This window comes from Oncorhynchus masou, chromosome 6, assembly GCF_036934945.1.
Source record: "Oncorhynchus masou masou isolate Uvic2021 chromosome 6, UVic_Omas_1.1, whole genome shotgun sequence".
NCBI classification, from domain to species: domain Eukaryota; kingdom Metazoa; phylum Chordata; class Actinopteri; order Salmoniformes; family Salmonidae; genus Oncorhynchus; species Oncorhynchus masou.
Genome location: NC_088217.1, coordinates 63,080,699 through 63,102,567, shown reverse-complemented (window position 1 = coordinate 63,102,567; position 21,869 = coordinate 63,080,699).

Below are 21,869 nucleotides of genomic sequence, written 5' to 3'. Positions count from 1 at the left end.
ACCTGCTATCTGCCAATCACGGGAATGCCTGGAATGTTCTGATGCCGGGCATCCTGGTGGTTGGCGGAGTGGCGTGGAGGGGGTTGGGCAGGGGGTGAGCATTGGAAGTTAAGACCAGGTTCAGCCTTTATTCTCTCTCTTACGTCTGGGCTTCCCAAGAGAAGGTCACGATTGGCTTATGGGTTATCTGTTATCTTTTTGGCGTGTGCTACGGCCCAAACAGTAGCCTGTGTAAAGTTGGTTTAATAAACCGTCAATTCGCAAACTCAAGCCTCTGTCTGGACAATTGTTCCTTTATGATCTAGTCAGGTCATTACATTGGTGTCAGAAGTAAAAACGTTGATACAAGTTAGCCAGCTAGCTAGCTGACTTATGTCGCTAGCTACCGTAGGTGAGAACGGGGGTTGAAAATGCGTCGAGGGAATCCGAAGGTGGAGGTAGGGGACGATTATGGCCAAGGAGGTGCGTGTGAATGGACGTCGGGGTTCTGTCTGAGGAGATCGCCAGGGCGTCGGAGCGCAGAGGCCGCTTGAGGGAGGACGTTAGAGCGATGGCGGCTGAAGCAGGCATGAGTGCTTCGTCGACTGTATTTCGCGCGGATTCTGGTGGGCGGACCGAAGTGGCGACGTCGACGCGGCGTGACGAGGAATCTGGGGCTCAGGATGTAAACAAACATGGCGGCGCCCAGTTCCCGGCTGCGTCCGTATCTGTTAAGACCCCGAAGTATTCCGGTAAGGCGGATTGGGAAGCTTTTCATGCTCAGTTTGAACTGTTAGCTCATTTTAGGGGTGGTCGGATGAAGAAAGGGCACTGCAGTTGGCTTTATGCCTCACGGATGAAGCTCTGGCCTGTTTGATATTGATTAGCCCCGAGGACAGGCATGATTATGGTGCTTTAGTGGGAGCACTGAGGAGGCGCTATGGACAGTGTGTACAGCCCGGGCTACTGCGCTCCGAACTGAGTAATAGACGCAGGCAGCCTGGAGAGCCTCTACGGGTGCTAGCTAATGACATTGAGAGCCTCTCTCGGCGGGCATATGCTCACATGCCCCCCTCCGTGAAGAGCGAGCTAGCACGGGACCAGTTCATACGGGCGCTCTCTCCTACGGAGCTGCGCATACAGACCCAGCTGGCTCATCCTGAGTCATTGCAGACAGCCTTGGAGATGGCTTTGGAGAGGGAGCTGGTGTGGGCTGGGGCTTCAGCTGGGGCTTTGGTGGGGGTGCAGGGAGACACACCCTCTGTGCGAGCTGGGGGCAGAGCAGCCCAGAGCCGGAAAAGCCTGCTTGGGTGGCCGAAATGACAAAACTCATTCGGGCTGTGTCGCTACAGGCGGCACGAAACACAAGCCCTGGTCCCAGGGTCTGCTGGGGTTGTGGCCAGCCAGGCCATCTGCGCCGAGATTGCCCCATGTCCCCCCAGAGCTCAGGGAAACGGCTCGGGGTCCGCATAGACCGGGTAGTGCGGACCCTGGCTTTCTATCCCAACCACCATCATCTTCAGGAGGAGCCCACCTGCACAGACGGGAAGCAAGGCTCCACTTCCCCCAGAAGCAGACGAGGGCAAGCGGATGGAGCCTGTTGTTGTGGTGGGCCGGACCTGTGTTGGGGACTTTTGTCATGTCCCTGTCACTGTGGAGGGGGTGCCCTGCTCCGCCCTGGTGGACACTGGGTCCACAGTAACCCTGGTGAGGCCAGATATTGTGCCAGGTTGGACTCAGTGTGAGCCTACAACTGTGCAGCTCCGCACAGTCACAGGTGAGCTGGCACCCATGAAAGGGAAGGGAATAATGACTCTGACAGTAGGGGGCAGGACTGTGCGTCATCCTGTGTGGGTGGCGGCTGTGCAGGACCCTTGTATCCTGGGGTTGGACTTTCTTAGGAGCACAGGCTGCCAGTTAGACCTAAATAGGGGCACACTGAGCTTCCAGGGAGGGACGGAAGTCACCATGGCCCCCCTAATGTCACATTCACTCAACCCAACAAACCCTTTACTCCAACAGTTAAAGCAGCAGAGACTCATGGCTGCGCCCCTCCCCCACAGCTGTGTGTGACTTTTCCCCAGTCCCCCTGTCACCTACGGCGGTGTGTTACATTCCCCCAGCTACCTCCATGACACAGCCCTCTGTGAGCCCGGGCCGCAACCCCCAGCCCAGCTACCCCAGATGGGAGAGGAGAGGACACTGTCTGCAGTGAGGGAGATATGGGGGAGGAACTGTGTTGGTCTTGACCCCGAGCAGCAGGAACGGTTGTGGCAGTTGCTGTTTGAATTCAGAGACAGTTTTGCGTTGATTGAGGGAGAGGTGGGTCAGACTCATCTGGTGCAGCATGAGATCGACACAGGTGATGCTCGACCCATCAAGATGCGTCCCCGCCGTATCCCGCTGGCACGCCAGGAGGCGGCAGACAAGGCTGTGTTGGAGATGCAGCGGGCAGACTTCATTGAGCCCTCAGACAGCCCCTGGGCGGCGCCAGTCGTCATGGTTCCGAAGAAGGGGGCAAGCTGAGGTTCTGTGCGGACTACAGGCGGCTGAATGAGGTAACCAGGAAGGACTCATACCCCATACCACGTATCGATGAGTCGCTGGACCTGGTTAGGGGGTCCTCCTGGTTCTCCTCACTAGACCTCCGAAGTGGCTACTGGCAGGTGCCCCTCTCCCCAGAGGCCAGAGCCAAAACTGCGTTCTCCACTAACAGAGGACACTGGCAGTTCAAGGTCCTGTGCTTTGGCCTGTGCAACGCTCCAGCTACTTTTGAGCGTTTGATGGACAGGGTGCTGGATGGCATCCCCGACAGCAGTGTCTGGTATACCTTGATGACATCCTGGCCCATGGCAGCTCCTTCCAGTCAGCCCTGGAGGCGCTACGGCGTGTGCTGGAGAGGGTGGCTGCCGCAGGTCTGAAGCTCCACCCCGAGAAGTGCCACTTCATGAGGAGAGAGGTGTCCTTCTTGGGCCACCGAGTGGGGAAGGAGGGGATCAGCACCATGGAGGACAAGGTAGGGGCTGTCAGAGACTGGCCCACCCCCACCGACCAGCGTCAGCTGAAGAGCTTCCTGGGCCTGGCCTCGTACTACAGGAGGTTTGTACGGGGCTTCTCAAGCGTTGCTGCTCCACTGAACCGCCTGCTGCCGAAGGACAAGGCTTTCACTTGGACAGTGGAGTGTGAGGAGGCGTTCAACACCCTCAAACGTGCACTGATCGAGGCCCCGTGCTCGCCCCCTGACCTCACCTTGCCCTTTATCCTGGACACAGACGCGAGCAATGTGGGCATGGGTGGGGTGCTGGCCCAGGTGGGGCCAGAGGGGAGAGAGTGGTGGCGTACTTCAGCAAAACATTTGACAAACATGAGCGCCGCTACTGTGTCACCCGGCGGGAGCTCTTGGCTGTTGTGGCTTCCGTCAAACACTTCAAGTACTACCTGGGTGGTCTGCCCTTTACTGTAAGGACTGACCACTCTGCTCTCCAGTGGCTCATGTCTTTCAGAGAGCCTGAGGGGCAGGTGGCACGCTGGTTGGAGGAGCTTCAGCCGTATGACTTCACGGTGGTGCACAGGGCAGGGGCACGCCACTCCAACGCCGACGCCATGTCCCGTCGGCCCTGTACTGCAGACGGCTGCCGCCACTGTGAACGGAGAGAGGGACGGGAGAGAGAGCTGCGGGCAGAGGAGGGTGTCTGTGCCACAGTGTGTCGGGCGAGCGGGCCTGTCTGCTGCGAGCTGCAGACTGTCGACGTGGCTGAATGGCGGCAGCAGCAGGGACGGGACACAGACCTACAGCCAGTGCTACAGTGGGTAGAGGTGCAGGTGAGGCCACCATGGGAAGAGGTGACAGCGCTCTCACTCGCGACCAAAGGGTTGTGGTCGAAGTTTGAGAGACTGCGGCTGGCTGATGGCGTGCTACAGCGGGCATGGAAGGAGTCAGCTACGGGAGAGGAGAGGTGGCAGGTGGTGGTCCCAAAAGCATTGCGGGAGGCTGTGCTCCAGAGTACTCATGGGGGTGGGGACTGGACACTTTGGGGTCACAAAAACACTGCGCCGTCTCCGTCAGGGCTTCTACTGGGGGCAGCACAAGAGGGATGTGGAGGACTTTGTCGCCGCTGTGACAACTGCACAGCGAGAAAGGGCCCCAGGCCGCTCTCATGCTCAGCTCCAACAGTTCCCAGTGGGGGCTCCCATGGAGAGGGTGGGAGTGGATGTAGTTGGGCCGTTCCCCACCACAGACAGTGGAAACCGCTGGGTGCTCACGGCCATGGACTATTTCACAAAATGGCCCGAGGCCTATGCTCTGCCTGACCAGGAGGCAGAGACCATCGTCGACGCCCTGACAGCGGGGATGTTCAGCAGGTTTGGAGCTGCAGAGTCCATCCACAGCGACCAAGGCAGAAACTTTGAGTCCCGTGTGTTCGCCACCATGTGTGAGAGGCTGGGTATGCACAAGACCCGCACTACTCCTCTCCATCCTCAAAGTGATGGCCTTGTGGAGCGCTTCAACAAAACGCTTGGACAGCAGCTGGCCATCGTCTCTTCCAAACACCAGCGTGACTGGGACAAGCACCTGCCTATGGTCCTCATGGCATGCCGCTCCGCTGTCCAAGACTCCACCTCCTGCACGCCTGCCCTCCTCATGCTGGGGAGAGATCCGCACCCCTGCGGAGATGGCGTTTGGTCGGCCCCTGGATAGCCCTCATGTTCCTCCGGGGCCGGAGTATGCCCGGAGACTCCAGGACCGCCTGGAGACAGCCCACACCTTCGCCAGAGAGCAGCTGGTGAATGCAGGTGTGAGGCAGAAAGGAACTATGACGTGCACACCCGGGGAAGGCACTTTGTGGCTGGGGAGCTGGTCTGGGTCTACAGCCCCCTAAGGAAAAAAGGCAGATGCCCCAAGTTGGACAGTCACTGGGTGGGACCCTGCAGTGTCCTGGAGAGGGTAGGGGAGGTTGTGTACCGGGTGCAGCTTCCTCCCAGGGGGAGAAAGGTGGCACTGCACCGGGACAGGTTAGCCCCAAACCCCAGGAACCCCCACAATTCCCCTCTCTGGCAATGACATTCTCCAGGCACCCACCCTCAGGTGCCGCAGACAAGGCTCCAGACAGCCCACTCCCCCTGTTTCCCCCCCTGTGTCACCGCGTGGTTCCCCAGAGCCACGGACTGTATTACCCGTTCCCGCTTCCTTGTCCCCCATATCCCTGCCTTCATCCCCTGGTTCCCAGGGGGCACTCTGCGACCATCACGGCCACGCAGGCAAAGGAGACCTCCGGGTCGCTTCAGAGACTTTGTTTGTTCCCTCGGGGACGAGGGACTTTGTGGTGGGGGGCTGTGTAGCGACCCGCACAGACAGCTGTGTGTTATGTCTTAGGCTAGGATGTGGTTGTGTTGTACTGACCAGTACCCGGTGTTCGCGGGGTCCGACATGTCAGTCAACCTGCTATCTGCCAATCACGGGAATGCCTGGAATGTTCTGATGCCGGGCATCCTGGTGGTTGGCGGAGTGGCGTGGAGGGGGTTGGGCAGGGGGTGAGCATTGGAAGTTAAGACCAGGTTCAGCCTTTATTCTCTCTTACGTCTGGGCTTCCCAAGAGAAGGTCACGATTGGCTTATGGGTTATCTGTTATCTTTTTGGCGTGTGCTACGGCCCAAACAGTAGCCTGTGTAAAGTTGGTTTAATAAACCGTCAATTCGCAAACTCAAGCCTCTGTCTGGACAATTGTTCCTTTATGATCTAGTCAGGTCATTACAGTATTAACCTACAGTAGCTGGCTACTTATTTAGATTTAGTATGACAATGAAACTGCCTTAAATGTGCTGTACTAAACGTTTTGTATTCACACTAATCAATAATCACATTCTGTCTTTGTATGTCTCAATATAATACTATTATTTAATTAAATCCATTTAAAATAATCTTTGTCTGAAAATAAAATATGATCCTCAACTGCGTTTCCCCTCCAGTCAGCAGACGGCGATGTGTGTCTTTTAGGCGATGCTGCCAGCGTGACGTATGATCTAGTGGACGGTTCTTCTGAAACAGCTGGTCAACCACCTCGGTAGCTTGCTAGCCAACATAGCCGAAAGATTCAAGCTATTAATACGAATTCGGTGTATATTAGCTACTGTGTTTTAGACACACTTCTGTCGTATCTACTTGTTAACCTATTTAATATTACGTTATTTTGTATTAGTCAGCAAAAGTAGCTGGCTGGTTAAGTTAGCACTAGCCTAGTTGCTAATGATAGCTAGCTAGCCGAACATGAGCTCCCTAAACTACTCCCCTCCTGTTGAAGAAGAGGTCTGCTGGACGGAGAAAGAGGGTTTGTGGCAGAACATTGTTGTGAAAGAGGAGAAGGAAGAGGAGGATGTTACAGTAAAACAAGTAGAATGTGTGGCTGTTACAGTGAAAGAAGAAGAGAAAGACGTTCAGAGTGAAAGAGAAGGATGTTACAGTAAAATAAGAGGAGGATACAGTTTTTGGAGTGAAAGAGGGGGAGAATACTGTCACATTGGAGGAAGAAGAGGAGGAGATGGGAGATCTGACTAACACCAGTAAGTACCGCCTTAAATTGTTTTTCTAACATTGGGTATTCAGAGTTGGCTCGTCAATACCTCTTCAACGGAGGGCCCTAGTATGATGACTGATATGTCTAGAATCAGACGACGTAGAGCGCAAGCTACCCCTTTGTTTTCTTCGTTCCGTTTCCAAAAAGTGACTTAACATATATATTTGTGAAGGGTCTATCTGCTGATCGCTGTCTGGGGGGCACGGCATGTTGTGATTTTTGTGTAATGATGTTTTACCCCTCAATAGTGCCATGAGAGAGTTGGGTTGGCTACACCAAAGATTATGGATATACTGACAAGATGACTCTCCGCCCAAACAAGGGGAGTTTTTGTCCACAAAGCGGCAATGCTGGTGCTCTAGCTCCCTCCTACCCCTTTCTTTGGATTGGTGGATACTTCTTATTATTGGAATCTATTTTTTTATATATTCTATGAGGGTTGTTGACATCAACCGCCTGTATTCAATGGAGAGGAATGCTAAGCTACTAGCCTCATGACATGAATATTCACAACTATCTCAAGACAACTCCTATAGTGTTTTTATTAGAAAACACCATTCTAAACAGTCCACCTGGTAGAGGTTCATATCTGACAGAGAAGAACACACTGTTCTATACAGTCCACCTGGTAGAGGTTCATATCTGACAGAGATGAAAATCTCTGTTAGAAACTTAGAAAGAGGGGGAGTCTAAAGCTGCAACAACTAGGCTTGTTTCTTTTGGCTTCTGGACAACGAAATAAAGTTGATATGAAAACCAATAGAACAGGAGGGAAATGACATAGTGGTGTGTCCAATAGAACAGGAGAGAAATTATATCGTTGTGGGTCCAATAGAACAGGAGAGAAATTATATAGTGGTGGGTCCAATAGAACAGGAGGGAAATGACATAATGGTGGGTCCAATAGAACAGGAGATAAATGGCATAGTGGTGGGTCCAATAGAACAGGAGATAAATGGCATAGTGGTGGGTCCAATAGAACAGGAGATAAATGGCATAGTGGTGTGTACAATACGGAGGTAAATGAAAATGAATTTGCCCAAATGAGGAATCTGGGGTAATTAGCTTCTTTAAAAAAAAATGTCGCTGTGTATGGTTTCAAATCATAAGCTTGTAGGCTTATGCCTATTTGGGTAGTGCGTGTGGCAATAGACCTCGCTGATTGAGTTGCGGCTGTCAGTGAAAAGCATCTGAAATAGGTGTGAAGATAATGTCTCTTGAGTATAATTTAAAATGTTGAGACGAGGAGAAGGGGAGGGTTGTGTGGTGAAGATATAGGTGAGTCTCCCTTCAGAATGTCCTCCGCTGGCTTCCACCAATTCTTGCTCCGTCATTGTTTCATTGTGTGAATTGATTGCCCCTAGTTTGAGTTTATTATATCAATTCCCCTTTACAAATGTCACCAGTAGTAAATGTACCGTTACTTCCTGTCATTTGGTTACATTAATTTCTGTTAATGCATGTATTAATTACAGTCATTTACCGTTGTCATTCTCGGAGTGGAAACGTTGTCTGTTCGAAACCTGCTACAGTTTTATTCAGTTAGGGAGTCTGAAGGAGCATGAGTGAGCAAACACAGGAGAATTGCCTTACCACTGCTCCCAGTGTAAAAACTGATTTTCAAGAGTAGGAGGGGACCTAAAAGCTCATGAGGACACACAGGAGAAAAGCCTTTCCAATGTTCCCAGTGTGGAAGGAGTTTTACCTGGTTAAGGAGTCTGAAGGAGCATAAGAGGAAACACACAATAAAAAAAAGTCCAACCACTGCTCTCTCTGTGTGGAAGGACATTTTCCCAGTCAGAGAACCTGAAATCACATGAGAGAAAAGAAAGGCTATATTCTGACTTATATTTTTGACTGAGAATATGTTTTTGTTTTGTGCCACATGAAATCATATTGTTTATACCTGTCTATATAAGGTTCCACAGTTGGCAATGCATGCCAGAGCAAATTCCAAGCCATGAGGTTGAAGAAATTGTCTGTGGAGCTCAGAGACGGGATTGTGTCGAGGCACAGCTCTGGGGAAGGTTACCAAAAAATGTCTGCAGCATTGAAGGTCCCCAAGAACACAGTGGCTGCCATCATTCTTAAATGGAAGAAGTTTGGAACCACCAAGACTCTTCCTAGAGCTGGCCGCCTGGCCAATCTGAACAATCGGGGGAGAAGGACCTTGGTTAGGGAGGTGACCAAGAACCCAATGTTCACTCTGACAGAGCTCCAGAGTTCCACTGTGGAGATGGGAGAACCTTCCAGAAGGACAACCATCTCTCTGCAGCACTTCACCAATCAGGCCTTTATGGTAGAGGCCAGGCGGAAGCCACTCCTCAGTAACTATTTTTTAGCGGCAGGGACTGGGAGACTAGTCAGGGTTGAGGGAAAGGTGAACAGAGTGCGGAGAGATCCTTGATAAAAACCTGCTACAGAGAGCTCAGGACCTCAGACTGGGGTGAAGGTTCACCTACCAAAGGGACAATGATCCTAAGCCCACAACCAAGACAACGCAGGAGTTGCTTCGGAAGAAGTCTCTGAATAACCTTGAGTGGCCCAGCCAGAGCCCGGACTTGAACCCGATCAGAGACCTGAAAATAGCTGTGCAGCGACGCTCTCCATCCAACCTGACAGAGCTTGAGAGGATCTGCAGAGAAGAATGGGAGAAACTCCCCAAATACAGGTGTGCCAAGCTTGTAGCGTCAAACCCAAGAAGACTCAAGGCTGTAATCGCTGCCAAAGGTGTTTCAACGGAGTACAAATAAGCGGTCTGAATTCTTATGTAGATTTTCCAGTTTATTTTAATAAATTAGCAAAAAAATCTAAAAACATGTTTTTGGTTTGTCGTTATAGGGTCACCATGTGTGTAGATCCATTTTAGAATAAGGCTGCCATGGTAACGTAACAAAATGTGGAAAAAGTGAAAGGGTTTGAATACTTTCCGAATGCACTGTCTTGTTCACCATGTAGGAGCAGTATACACCTAGTGTGTTCATTATATACATCTACATGATGTATTGTTGGCATTCTTATCCAAGATGGCATAGCAGTTCAGGGGGGAACACCCCCCTATCCACATCGTTAGTATTCAGCGAACCACGGTTTGTGGTCATCCTTTAGCTTTATCCTTTAGCTCGAAAATCTATCGCCAGTTTTGTACGGCGCAGCGCGGCTCAGAACGGAACATACCGGACCAATTTTTCTCTCCATGTCCCTGGATTTCTACCACTAACTCTGGACATTCATACCTGGATCTCACAGCTAGCTAGCTGCTATCCGTGTGACTATCGGCTTTCGTCGATTCCGGAGCGAACATCAATTATTCCGGAGCTAGCCAGCTGAAGAGTTCCATCAAACACTCCTGGGCTGCAGTCACCTATCCGGACCCGTTTTACTGCCTACGCGGAGCCCCCCCGGGCCTTCACAACTGGACTGCCGAAGTTATCTACCCGAAGGAGTTATCCGGCTGGCTCCTCCGTTGCGACGTTACCTGAATGCCCATCTGCGGCCTGCTAACCGTTAGCTGTCTTATCGGCTGCTATCTGAATAGACAATCGGACATCTTATTTATTTTTATAATTTATTTTTTCTTCTTGGGCCTCTAACTATATCTATTGTTTTTATTTTTGTTGTTGTGTGATTTGGATTAATCCCCTCTACCACACGGAAGCCCACTAATCTACTGACGGAACGCAAGAGATGGCTAATAACACGTCCATCCTACGCTAGCTTGCTACCGATGGCCTGGCTAGCTGTCTAAATCGCCGTGACCCCCAACCAACCTCTCCACTCACCGGACCCTTTTGATCACTCGACTAAGCATGCCTCTCCTTAATGTCAATATGCCTTGTCAATTGCTGTTCTGGTTAGTGTTTATTGGCTTATTTCACTGTAGAGCCTCTAGTCCTGCTCACTAAACCTTATCCAACCTATTAGTTCCACCACCCACACATGCAATGACATCTCCTGGTTTCAATGATGTTTCTAGAGACAATATCTCTCTCTTCATCACTCAATACCTAGGTTTACATCCTACCATACCTTTGTCTGTACATTATACCTTGATGCTATTTTATCGCTCCCAGAAACCTCCTTTTACTCTCTGTTCCAGATGTTCTAGACGACCAATTCTTATTGCTTTTAGCCGCACCCTTATTCTACTCCTCCTCTGTTCCTCTGGCGATGTAGAGGCTAATCCAGGCCCTGCAGTGCCTAGCTCCACTCCTATTCCCCAGGCGCTCTCTTTTGACGACTTCTGTAACCGTAATAGCCTTGGTTTCATGCATGTTAACATTAGAAGCCTCCTCCCTAAGTTTGTTCTATTCACTGCTTTAGCACACTCTGCCAACCCGGATGTTCTAGCTGTGTCTGAATCCTGGCTTAGGAAGACTACCAAAAATTCTGAAATTTTAATTCCAGACTACAACATTTTCAGACAAGATAGAACTGCCAAAGGGGGCGGTGTTGCAATCTACTGCAAAGATAGCCTGCAGAGTTCTGTCCTACTATCCAGGTCTGTACCCAAACAATTTGAACTTCTACTTTTAAAAATCCACCTCTCTAAAAACATGTCTCTCACTGTTGCCACCTGCTATAGACCACCCTCTGCCCCCAGCTGTGCTCTGGACACCATATGTGAACTGATTGCCCCCCATCTATCTTCAGAGCTCGTGCTGCTAGGCGACCTAAACTGGAACATGCTTAACACCCCAGCCATCCTACAATCTAAACTTGATGCCCTCAAACTCACACAAATTATCAATGAACCTACCAGGTACCTCCCCAAAGCCTTAAACACGGGCACCCTCATAGATATCATCCAAACCAACTTGCCCTCTAAATGCACCTCTGCTGTCTTCAACCAAGATCTCAGCGATCACTGCCTCATTGCCTGCATCCGTAATGGGTCAGCGGTCAAACGACCTCCACTCATCACTGTAAAACGCTCCCTGAAACACTTCAGCGAGCAGGCCTTTCTAATCGACCTGGCCGGGGTATCCTGGAAGGATATTGATCTCATCCCGTCAGTAGAGGATGCCTGGATATTTTTTTTAAATGCCTTCCTAACCATCTTAAATAACCATGCCCCATTCAAGAAATTTAGAACCAGGAACAGATATAGCCCTTGGTTCTCCCCAGACCTGACTGCCCTTAACCAACACAAAAACATCCTATGGCGTTCTGCATTAGCATCGAACAGCCCCCGTGATATGCAGCTGTTCAGGGAAGCTAGAAACCATTATACACAGGCAGTTAGAAAAGCCAAGGCTAGCTTTTTCAAGCAGAAATTTGCTTCCTGCAACACTAACTCAAAGTTCTGGGACACTGTAAAGTCCATGGAGAATAAGAACACCTTCTCCCAGCTGCCCACTGCGCTGAAGATAGGTAACACTGTCACCACTGATAAATCCACCATAATTGAGAATTTCAATAAGCATTTTTCTACGGCTGGCCATGCTTTCCACCTGGCTACTCCTACCCCGGTAAACAGCACTGCACCCCCCACAGCAACTCGCCCAAGCCTTCCCCATATCCGTTCAGCTGATGTTCTGAAAGAGCTGCAAAATCTGGACCCCTACAAATCAGCCGGGCTAGACATTCTGGACCCTTTCTTTCTAAAATTATCTGACAAAATTGTTGCCACCCCTATTACAAGCCTGTTCAACCTCTCTTTCGTGTCGTCTGAGATTCCCAAAGATTGGAAAGCAGCTGCGGTCATCCCCCTCTTCAAAGGGGGGGACACTCTTGACCCAAACTGCTACAGACCTATATCTATCCTACCATGCCTTTCTAAGGTCTTCGAAAGCCAAGTCAACAAACAGATTACCGACCATTTCGAATCTCACCATACCTTCTCTGCTATGCAATCTGGTTTCAGAGCTGGTCATGGGTGCACCTCAGCCACGCTCAAGGTCCTAAACGATATCTTAACCGCCATCGATAAGAAACATTACTGTGCAGCCGTGTTCATTGATCTGGCCAAGGCTTTCGACTCTGTCAATAACCACATCCTCATCGGCAGACTCGACAGCCTTGGTTTCTCAAATGATTGCCTAGCCTGGTTCACCAACTACTTCTATGATAGAGTTCAGTGTGTCAAATCGGAGGGTCTGCTGTCCGGACCTCTGGCAGTCTCTATGGGGGTGCCACAGGGTTCAATTCTTGGACCGACTCTCTTCTCTGTATACATCAATGAGGTCGCTCTTGCTGCTGGTGAGTCTCTGATCCACCTCTACGCAGACGACACCATTCTGTATACTTCTGGCCCTTCTTTGGACACTGTGTTAACAACCCTCCAGGCAAGCTTCAATGCCATACAACTCTCCTTCCGTGGCCTCCAATTGCTCTTAAATACAAGTAAAACTAAATGCATGCTCTTCAACCGATCGCTACCTACACCTGCCCGCCTGTCCAACATCACTACTCTGGACGGCTTTGACTTAGAATACGTGGACAACTACAAATACTTAGGTGTCTGGTTAGACTGTAAACTCTCCTTCCAGACCCATATCAAACATCTCCAATCCAAAGTTAAATTTAGAATTGGCTTCCTATTTCGCAACAAAGCATCCTTCACTCATGCTGCCAAACATACTGACCATCCTACCAATCCTCGACTTTGGCGATGTCATTTACAAAATAGCCTCCAATACCCTACTCAACAAATTGGATGCAGTCTATCACACTGCAATCTGTTTTGTCACCAAAGCCCCATGTACTACCCACCATTGTGACCTGTACGCTCTCGTTGACTGGCCCTCGCTTCATACTCGTCGCCAAACCCACTGGCTCCATGTCATCTACAAGACCCTGCTAGGTAAAGTCCCCCCTTATCTCAGCTCGCTGGTCACCATAGCATCTCCCACCTGTAGCACACGCTCCAGCAGGTATATCTCTCTAGTTACCCCCAAAACCAATTCTTTCTTTGGCCGCCTCTCCTACCAGTTCTCTGCTTCTCTCTGAAACTGGAAACACTTATCTCCCTCACTAGCTTTAAGCACCAACTGTCAGAGCAGCTCACAGATTACTGCACCTGTACATAGCCCACCTATATTTTAGCCCAAACTACTACCTCTTTCCCTACTGTATTTAATTAATTTATTTATTTTGCTCCTTTGCACCCCATTATTTTTATTTCTACTTTGCACATTCTTCCATTGCAAATCTACCATTCCAGTGTTTTACTTGCTATATTGTATTTACTTTGCCACCATGGCCTTTTTTTGCCTTTACCTCCCTTATCTCACCTCATTTGCTCACATCGTATATAGACTTGTTTATACTGTATTATTGACTGTATGTTTGTTTTACTCCATGTGTAACTCTGTGTCGTTGTATGTGTCGAACTGCTTTGCTTAATCCTGGCCAGGTCGCAATTGTAAATGAGAACTTGTTCTCAACTTGCCTACCTGGTTAAATAAAGGTGAAATAAATAAAAATTGTTACACCAGGTAGGAGCAGTATAGACCTAGTGTGTTCATTATATACATCGACATGATGTATTGTTACACCATGTAGGAGCAGTATAGACCTTGTCTGTTCATTATATATACACTACCATTCAAAAGTTTGGGGTCACTTAAAAATGTCCTTGTTTTTTAAAGAAAAGCACGTTTTTTTTGTCCATTAAAATAACATCAAATTGATCCGAAATACAGTGTAGACATCGTTAATGTTGTAAATTACTATTGTAGCTGGAAAAACAGCAGACTTTTTAAATGGAATATCTACAGTTGAAGTCGGAAGTTTACATACACTTCGGTTGGAGTCATTAAAACTCATTTTTCAACCACTCCACAAATGTCTTGTTAACAAACTATAGTTTTGGCAAGTCGGTTAGGACATCTACTTGGTGCATGACACAAGTAATTTTTCCAACAATTGTTTACAGGAATATTATTTCACTTAAAATTCACAATTGTTCACAGCCGAGGTGAGTAAAACATTTAAACGTGTTAACCCTCGCAAGGCTGCAGGCCCAGACGGCATCCCCAGCCGCGCCCTCAGAGCATGCGCAGACCAGCTGGCTGGTGTGTTTACGGACATATTCAATCAATCCCTATACCAGTCTGCTGTTCCCACATGATTCAAGAGGGCCACCATTGTTCCTGTTCCCAAGAAATCTAAGGTAACTGAGCTAAACGACGACCGCCCCGTAGCACTCACTTCCGTCATCATGAAGTGCTTTGAGAGACTAGTCAAGGACCATATCACCTCCACCCTACCTGACACCCTAGACCCACTCCAATTTGCTTACCGCCCAAATAGGTCCACAGACGACGCAATCTCAACCACACTGCACACTGCCCTAACCCATCTGGACAAGAGGAATACCTATGTGAGAATGCTGTTCATCGACTACAGCTTGGCATTTAACACCATAGTACCCTCCAAGCTCGTCATCAAGCTCGAGACCCTGGGTCTCGACCCCGCCCTGTGCAACTGGGTACTGGACTTCCTGACGGTCCGCCCCCAGGTGGTGAGGGTAGGCAACACCATCTCCACCCCGCTGATCCTCAACCCTGGGGCCCCACAAGGGTGCGTTCTGAGCCCTCTCCTGTACTCCCTGTTCACCCACGACTGCGCGGCAACGCACGCCTCCAACTCAATCATCAAGTTTGCGGACGACACAACAGTGGTAGGCTTGATTACCAACAACGACGAGACGGCCTACAGGGAGGAGGTGAGGGCCCTCTGAGTGTGGTGTCACGACAATAACCTCACACTCAACAAAACAAAGGAGATGATTGTGGAACAGCAGAGGGAACACCCCCCAATCCACATCGATGGAACAGTAGTGGAGAGGGTAGTACGTTTTAAGTTCCTCGGCATACACATCACAGACAAACTGAATTGGTCCACTCACACAGACAGCATCGTGAAGAAGGCGCAGCAGCGCCTCTTCAACCTCAGGAGGCTGAAGAAATTTGGCTTGTCACCAAAAGCACTCACCAACTTCTACAGATGCACAATCGAGAGCATCCTGGCGGGCTGTATCACCGCCTGGTACGGCAACTGCTCCGTCCACAACCGTAAGGCTCTCCAGAGGGTAGTGAGGTCTGCACAACGTATCACCGGGGGCAAACTACCTGCCCTCCAGGACACCTACACCACCCGATGTTACAGGAAGGCCACAAAGATCATCAAGGACAACACTCACCCGAGCCACTGCCTGTTCACCCCGCTATCATCCAGAAGGCGAGGTCAGTACAGGTGCATTAAAGCTGGGACCGAGAGACTGAAAAACAGCTTCTATTTCAAGGCCATCAGACTGTTAAACAGCAACCACTAACATTGAGTGGCTGCTGCCAACACACTGACTCAACTCCAGCCACTTTAATAATGGGAATTGATGGGAAAGGATGCAAAATATATCACTAGCCACTTTAAACAATGCTACCTAATATAATGTTTACATACCCTACATTATTCATCTCATATGTATACGTATATACTGTACTCTATCATCTACTGCATCCTTATGTAATACATGTATCACTAGCCACTTTAACTATGCCACTTTGTTTACATACTCATCTCATATGTATATACTGTACTTGATACCATCTACTGTATCTTGCCTATGCTGCTCTGCACCATCACTCATTCATATATTTATGTACATATTCTTTATCCCCTTACACTGTGTATAAGAAATTAGTTTTGGAATTGTTAGTTAGATTACTTGTTGGTTATTACTGCATTGTCGGAAGCACAAGCATTTCGCTACACTCGCATTAACATCTGCTAACCATGAGTATGTGACAAATAAAATTTGATTTGATCACAATTCCTGTGGGTCAAACGTTTACATACACTAAGTTGACTGTGCCTTTGAACAGCTTGGAAAATTCCAGAAAATTATGTCATGGCTTTAGAAGATTCTGATAGGCTAATTGACATAATTTGAGTCCTTTGTAGGTGTACGTGTGGATGTATTTCAAGGCCTACCTTCAAACTCAGTACCTCTCTGCTTGACATCAAAGGAAATCAGTCAAGACCTCAGAAAAAAAGTGTAGACCTTCACAAGTCTGGTTCATCCTTGGGAGCAGTTACCAAACGCCTGAAGGTACCACGTTCATCTGTACAAACAATAGTACGCAATTAAAAACACCATGGGACCACGAAGCCATCATACCACTCAGGATGGAGACGTGTTCTGTCTCCTAGAGATGAACGTACTTTGGTGTGAAAAGGGCAAATCAATCCCAGAACAACAGCAAAGGACCATGTGAAGATGTTGGAGTAAACATTTACAAAAGTATCTACATTAAAACAAGTCCTATATCGACATAACTTGAAAGGCCGCTCAGAAAGGAAGAAGCCACTGCTCCATAACCGCCATAAAAAAGCCAGACTACAGTTTGCAACTGCACATGGGGACAAAGATCGTACTCTTTGGAGAAATGTCCTCTGGTCTGATGAAACAAAAATAGAACTATTTGGCCATAATGACCATCGTTATGTTTGGAGAAGCAAAGGGGAGATGAAGAACAGCATCCTAACCTTGAAGCACGGGGGTAGCATCATCATGTTGTGTGGGTGCTTTGCTGCGTGAGGGACTGGTGCACTTCACAAAATAGATAGGACCATGAGGAAGGAAAATTATATGGATATATTGAAGCATCATCTCAAGACATCAGTCAGGAAGTTACAGGCTGGTCGCTAATGGGTCTTCCAAATGGACAATGACCCCAAGCATACTTCCTTAAGATGAGGCAAAATGGCTTAAGGACAACACAGTCTCTGAACAGTTGATGTTGAGATGTCTGTTACTTGAACTCTGTGATGCATTTATTTGGGCTGCAATCTGAGGTGCAGTTACCTCTGCTGCAGAAGATACATTCATTAGAGTTAACTCTGGGTCTTCCTTTCCGGTGGCAATCCTCATGAGAGCTACCCATTCCTTGTCACAACACAACTGATTGGCTCAAACGTATCAAGAAGGAAAGAAATTTCACAAATTAACATTTAACAAGGCACACCTGTTAATTTAAATGAATTCCAGGTGACTACCTCATGAAGCTGGTTGAGATAATGCCAAGTGTGCAAAGCTGTCAAGGCAAAGGGTGACTGCTTTGAAGAGTCTCAAATATAAAATATATTTTGATTTGATTAACCTTTTTTTGGTTGCTACATGATTCCATATGTGTTATTTCATTGTTTTGATGTATTCACTATTATTCTACAATGTAGAAATAAAGGAAAAACCCTTGAATGAGTAGGTGTGTCCAAACTTTTGACTGGTACTGTATGTAAATGTGATACTTCGGTTGTTGTTTTTGTTACATTTGAAACATTTATAAAAACCTGTTTTTGCTTTGTCGTTATGGGGTATTGTGTTGTTATTATGGGGTATCGTGTGTTGATTGAGAGGGAAATATTGATTTAATCCATTTTAGAATAACGGAACAAAATGTGAAAAAAGTGAAGGGGTCTGAATACTTTCCAAATGCACTGTGTGTGTGTGTGTGTGTGTGTATATATATATATATATATATATATATAATGTGTGTAAACGCCAGCCTTGACACAATCCTCAAGGTTCACTGATGATCAACCTCCTCCTTCACATCTGACTCCTGATGATCAACCACCTCCTTCACATCTGACTCCTGATGATCAACCACCTCCTTCACATCTGACTCCTGATGATCAACCTCCTCCTTCACATCTGACTCCTGATGATCAACCTCCTCCTTCACATCTGACTCCTGATGATCAACCACCTCCTTCACATCTGACTCCTGATGATCAACCTCCTCCTTCACATCTGACTCCAGTGATCAATCCAGAGCATCTTCTTTTTGGGGGAATCGCGATGGACTACGTCATCAAATAGGCCGTCATCATGACCACCGCCCACAAGTTAATTTTCATTCGGGTTTTCAATGGGAAAAGCATTAGCAACAACTCCTGTCTGGTAAATTGTCTCATTTAATGGATTTACATTGGCAGGTGAACATGGAGAAACCCCATTACATTTTTTTAGTCAAACTGCAGAAACACTGTTGGAATTCCTTAAGTCTGTGGCCTGTGATGTTGGGACAAATGATAGTCACTTATTATACAAGAGACCATATTTTACAGCACAATGGCAGAGTCATGTCTTCAGTGTAAAACTAACAATGACTCAATAATCCTTTTGGGAATGTTATGATGTCATAAAGTTATGGGCGTAGTTAGAAAGTTGGCTGTCAGAAGTACAATTATACAATGTAAAATTACTTTTAATCTGTCTGTCTGCATATTGCAAGACATGGTATTTGAGGGTGCAATGAGATGCCCCAGAGTTGGATGATACTTTTCTCATCAATCATCTTAAAAAAGATACATAATTAAAACCTGGAAATCAACCAATCCTCTGTTGTTAATTCAATAGAAAGGTCAAATGCTTTATTATCTGAAAGTTGAAAGTGACAGAGAAATAAAATGGTGCTGATGCGGGCACTGGAGATGGGGGTGTGGTCTAGTGGGTCTGGGCAGTTGATGTAGTTAATGGAGATGGAGGTGTGTTCTAGTGGGTCTGGGCAGGTGTGATGCAGTTAATGGAGATGGAGGTGTGTTCAAGTGGGTCTGGGCAGATGTGATGTAGTTAATGTTTGAATGATGTCCTTGTTTGTATGTGTATGTTTTGTATTGTTTATAAAATATCAATAATTCAAAGTTACACCTCACTGTTCTATTTTTGGAGTTATTACATTAAACCAATCAGATTTCAGAAGAATGCCAAAGTCCGGTGTGAAGTAATATGGAGGACCAGCCTGTTCCCTATGATGTAAACTACAACAGAAATAACTTCAAATGTATAACTTCATATTAAACCAATCGTTTTCAGTCATGACTTGAGTGATTAAAGTAAACCACAGTTTTGGAAATACATAACACCATCTAACCATATATCAAAGAATGTTAGCTATATGCAGTTATCTTAGCCAGCCAACCTTAGCTATTTATCCAACTAGCTATTAACCTAACCAGCGTAGCCAACCAGCACTGTTATGGTAAGTGAGCTGGAGCCCAACTAAAACATAACTGCAGATCAAAAAAGAAGAGACATACAGAATGATGGCAGGGAAAAAACACATGGAAATTGGAATTCACATGAAAATTCACCTCACTGGTTAGAGAACAACATGCAGAAGACAGCTACATTTTAAATGTAGGGGTCGTTTAACAAAGGAACACAAAACTTATGCCATTTGTTTGAGAGGGGAGAGACTAATGGAGCCCAACTACCAGAGTTAGAACCCAACTAAATCATGACTGCAGATCAAAAGAGACAGAATGATGGACGAAATGAAGCTTCAGACGTCATTGATCACTGCTGATAAAAGTGACATACTGCTTTGAAGTATAGTGCTTAGCGATTTCGGCGCATGCCTCGTAGCTCCTATATTAAATGTAACACACGTGCTACGGGTGAGTGTTGTTATCGTGACCAGTGAGCTGAATAACATCCATATCGAAAAGTTGACAAAACAAAAAGGACTATCAAAATATATCAAATTAACCTGAAAAAAATACTCGATCTGGTGGTGAATAAGTATAATACACCTAAACTAACAAAACCGGGCTAATAAACTGTCTGGTGTTCATGATGTTATAAAACGTGTACTTTATACATTTTTCATAAATTACCTGCATGTATGAGACACACAGTGTGGATGAATGATCAGTAATCGACAGGATAAAAATAGCACTCCTAAAGAAGATGCATTTTCCAGTTAGCTACCAACTTGAAAGAGGGAACTTTAGCATAAAACCTATATGGAAAACTGAGATTCGGGAAATAACATATAAAGAGAGGCTTATTTGACGCCAAACCAACAACAGTAGTTACTAGAACATAAATTGCTAATGTATGATGTAATGTCAACTTTATACATTTCTATCCCTGGACCACTCAATTTTCAAATTCTCCATAAACCTGCTGTGGATTACCCAGAATCCCATACCATTATCACTAAGTGTATTACATCTAGTGTAATGCAAACACACGAGCAGCGCAGCGGTCTAAGCCACTGCATCTCAGTACTAGTGGCGTCACTACTGAAATCCAGGCTGTATCATAACAAGCCGTGATTGGCCCAGCATCGTCTGGGTTAGGGTTTAACCGTTAATGTAAATAAGAATTTGTTCTTAACTGACCTGCCTAGTCAAATAAAGGTTAAATATAGGGGGAAAGGCTTGCCTGACCTCTACTTGTTCCTGGGCAGCCGCTACACAGCGTTACATCTGACTCTCGTCACCTCCCCGGTCAACAACAAGACTCAGGCCCTCGCACGGTTCTGGCTGGGATCTTACCTCAGGACTCTGAGACTGATCCCAGTCGACCTGCGAGCCCCAGTCTCTTTCCTGCTACCCCCGCCCTACGTCCAGCTCCAGAAGTTTTTAAGACATTTTAAACTGGAAAAAGAAACAGTCACGGTTTTAACAAAACACCGCTCTCTTCTCTCTCTTGTGCAGGATCGGGAACCAGTATGTCCAGTGCGCGGGCTCGCTATAGGTGAGCCCACAACGGTTTGGCGCAACGTGGCCCATCCTGCTCTCCTGAATCGACATCGGGACCTGTCCTGGATGGTCGCCCACGAGATCCTCCCGGTCAGGGCCGTTATGCACTCACGGGGCATGGCGAGGATATCCGCGTGCCCCCGACCAGGCTGCGGCCAAGAAGAGTCGGTGAGGCACATGCTCTGGGAGTGCAGAGCCGCCAGGGACCTGTGGAAGGAAGCAGGCCCCCTGATCACCTCGTGTCTGCCAGCAGGGGAGGACCTAACACCTCAGCTCATGCTGTATGGGGTGGGCCGAAGGCCCATTCCATTGAAGACTTTCACCAAGCTCTGGCCCACCCTCACGTGCCTGAAGGAAGCACTGTGGTCCTCCCGTAACCTGCTGGTAGCGAAAAATGTAGAGACCACCCCCCAGGCAGTGGCCATGGTAGCCACGGAAGCCCTGGGGTGGTACGGAAGAAAGGGGGCCTCGACCCCAAGCGAAGGGTCCCCCACAACACCCTAGGTCCCGGCGGCCACGGCCTGACAGCGCTGCGGCGCCTAGGGCGATGCGCCTAGGGGAGGGACCCCCCCCGGAGGCCTCCCCCCCGGAGGGACCCTCCCTGGGCCCCGAAGGACGGGACGATGATCCATTCAGAAGAGCAGGATGAGGTGAGCTTGATAAAGACTCACCCCGCTCCTGTACAAGGGACTGAAGACAGCCTTTTAACAAAGTGGCTTTTTAACATGTTTTTCATGTCTTAAAAATGTTTTACCTTTGTTAGATCATTAGTACACATTTTAAATGGCTATTACAGATTTGATGTTTTACAAGGAT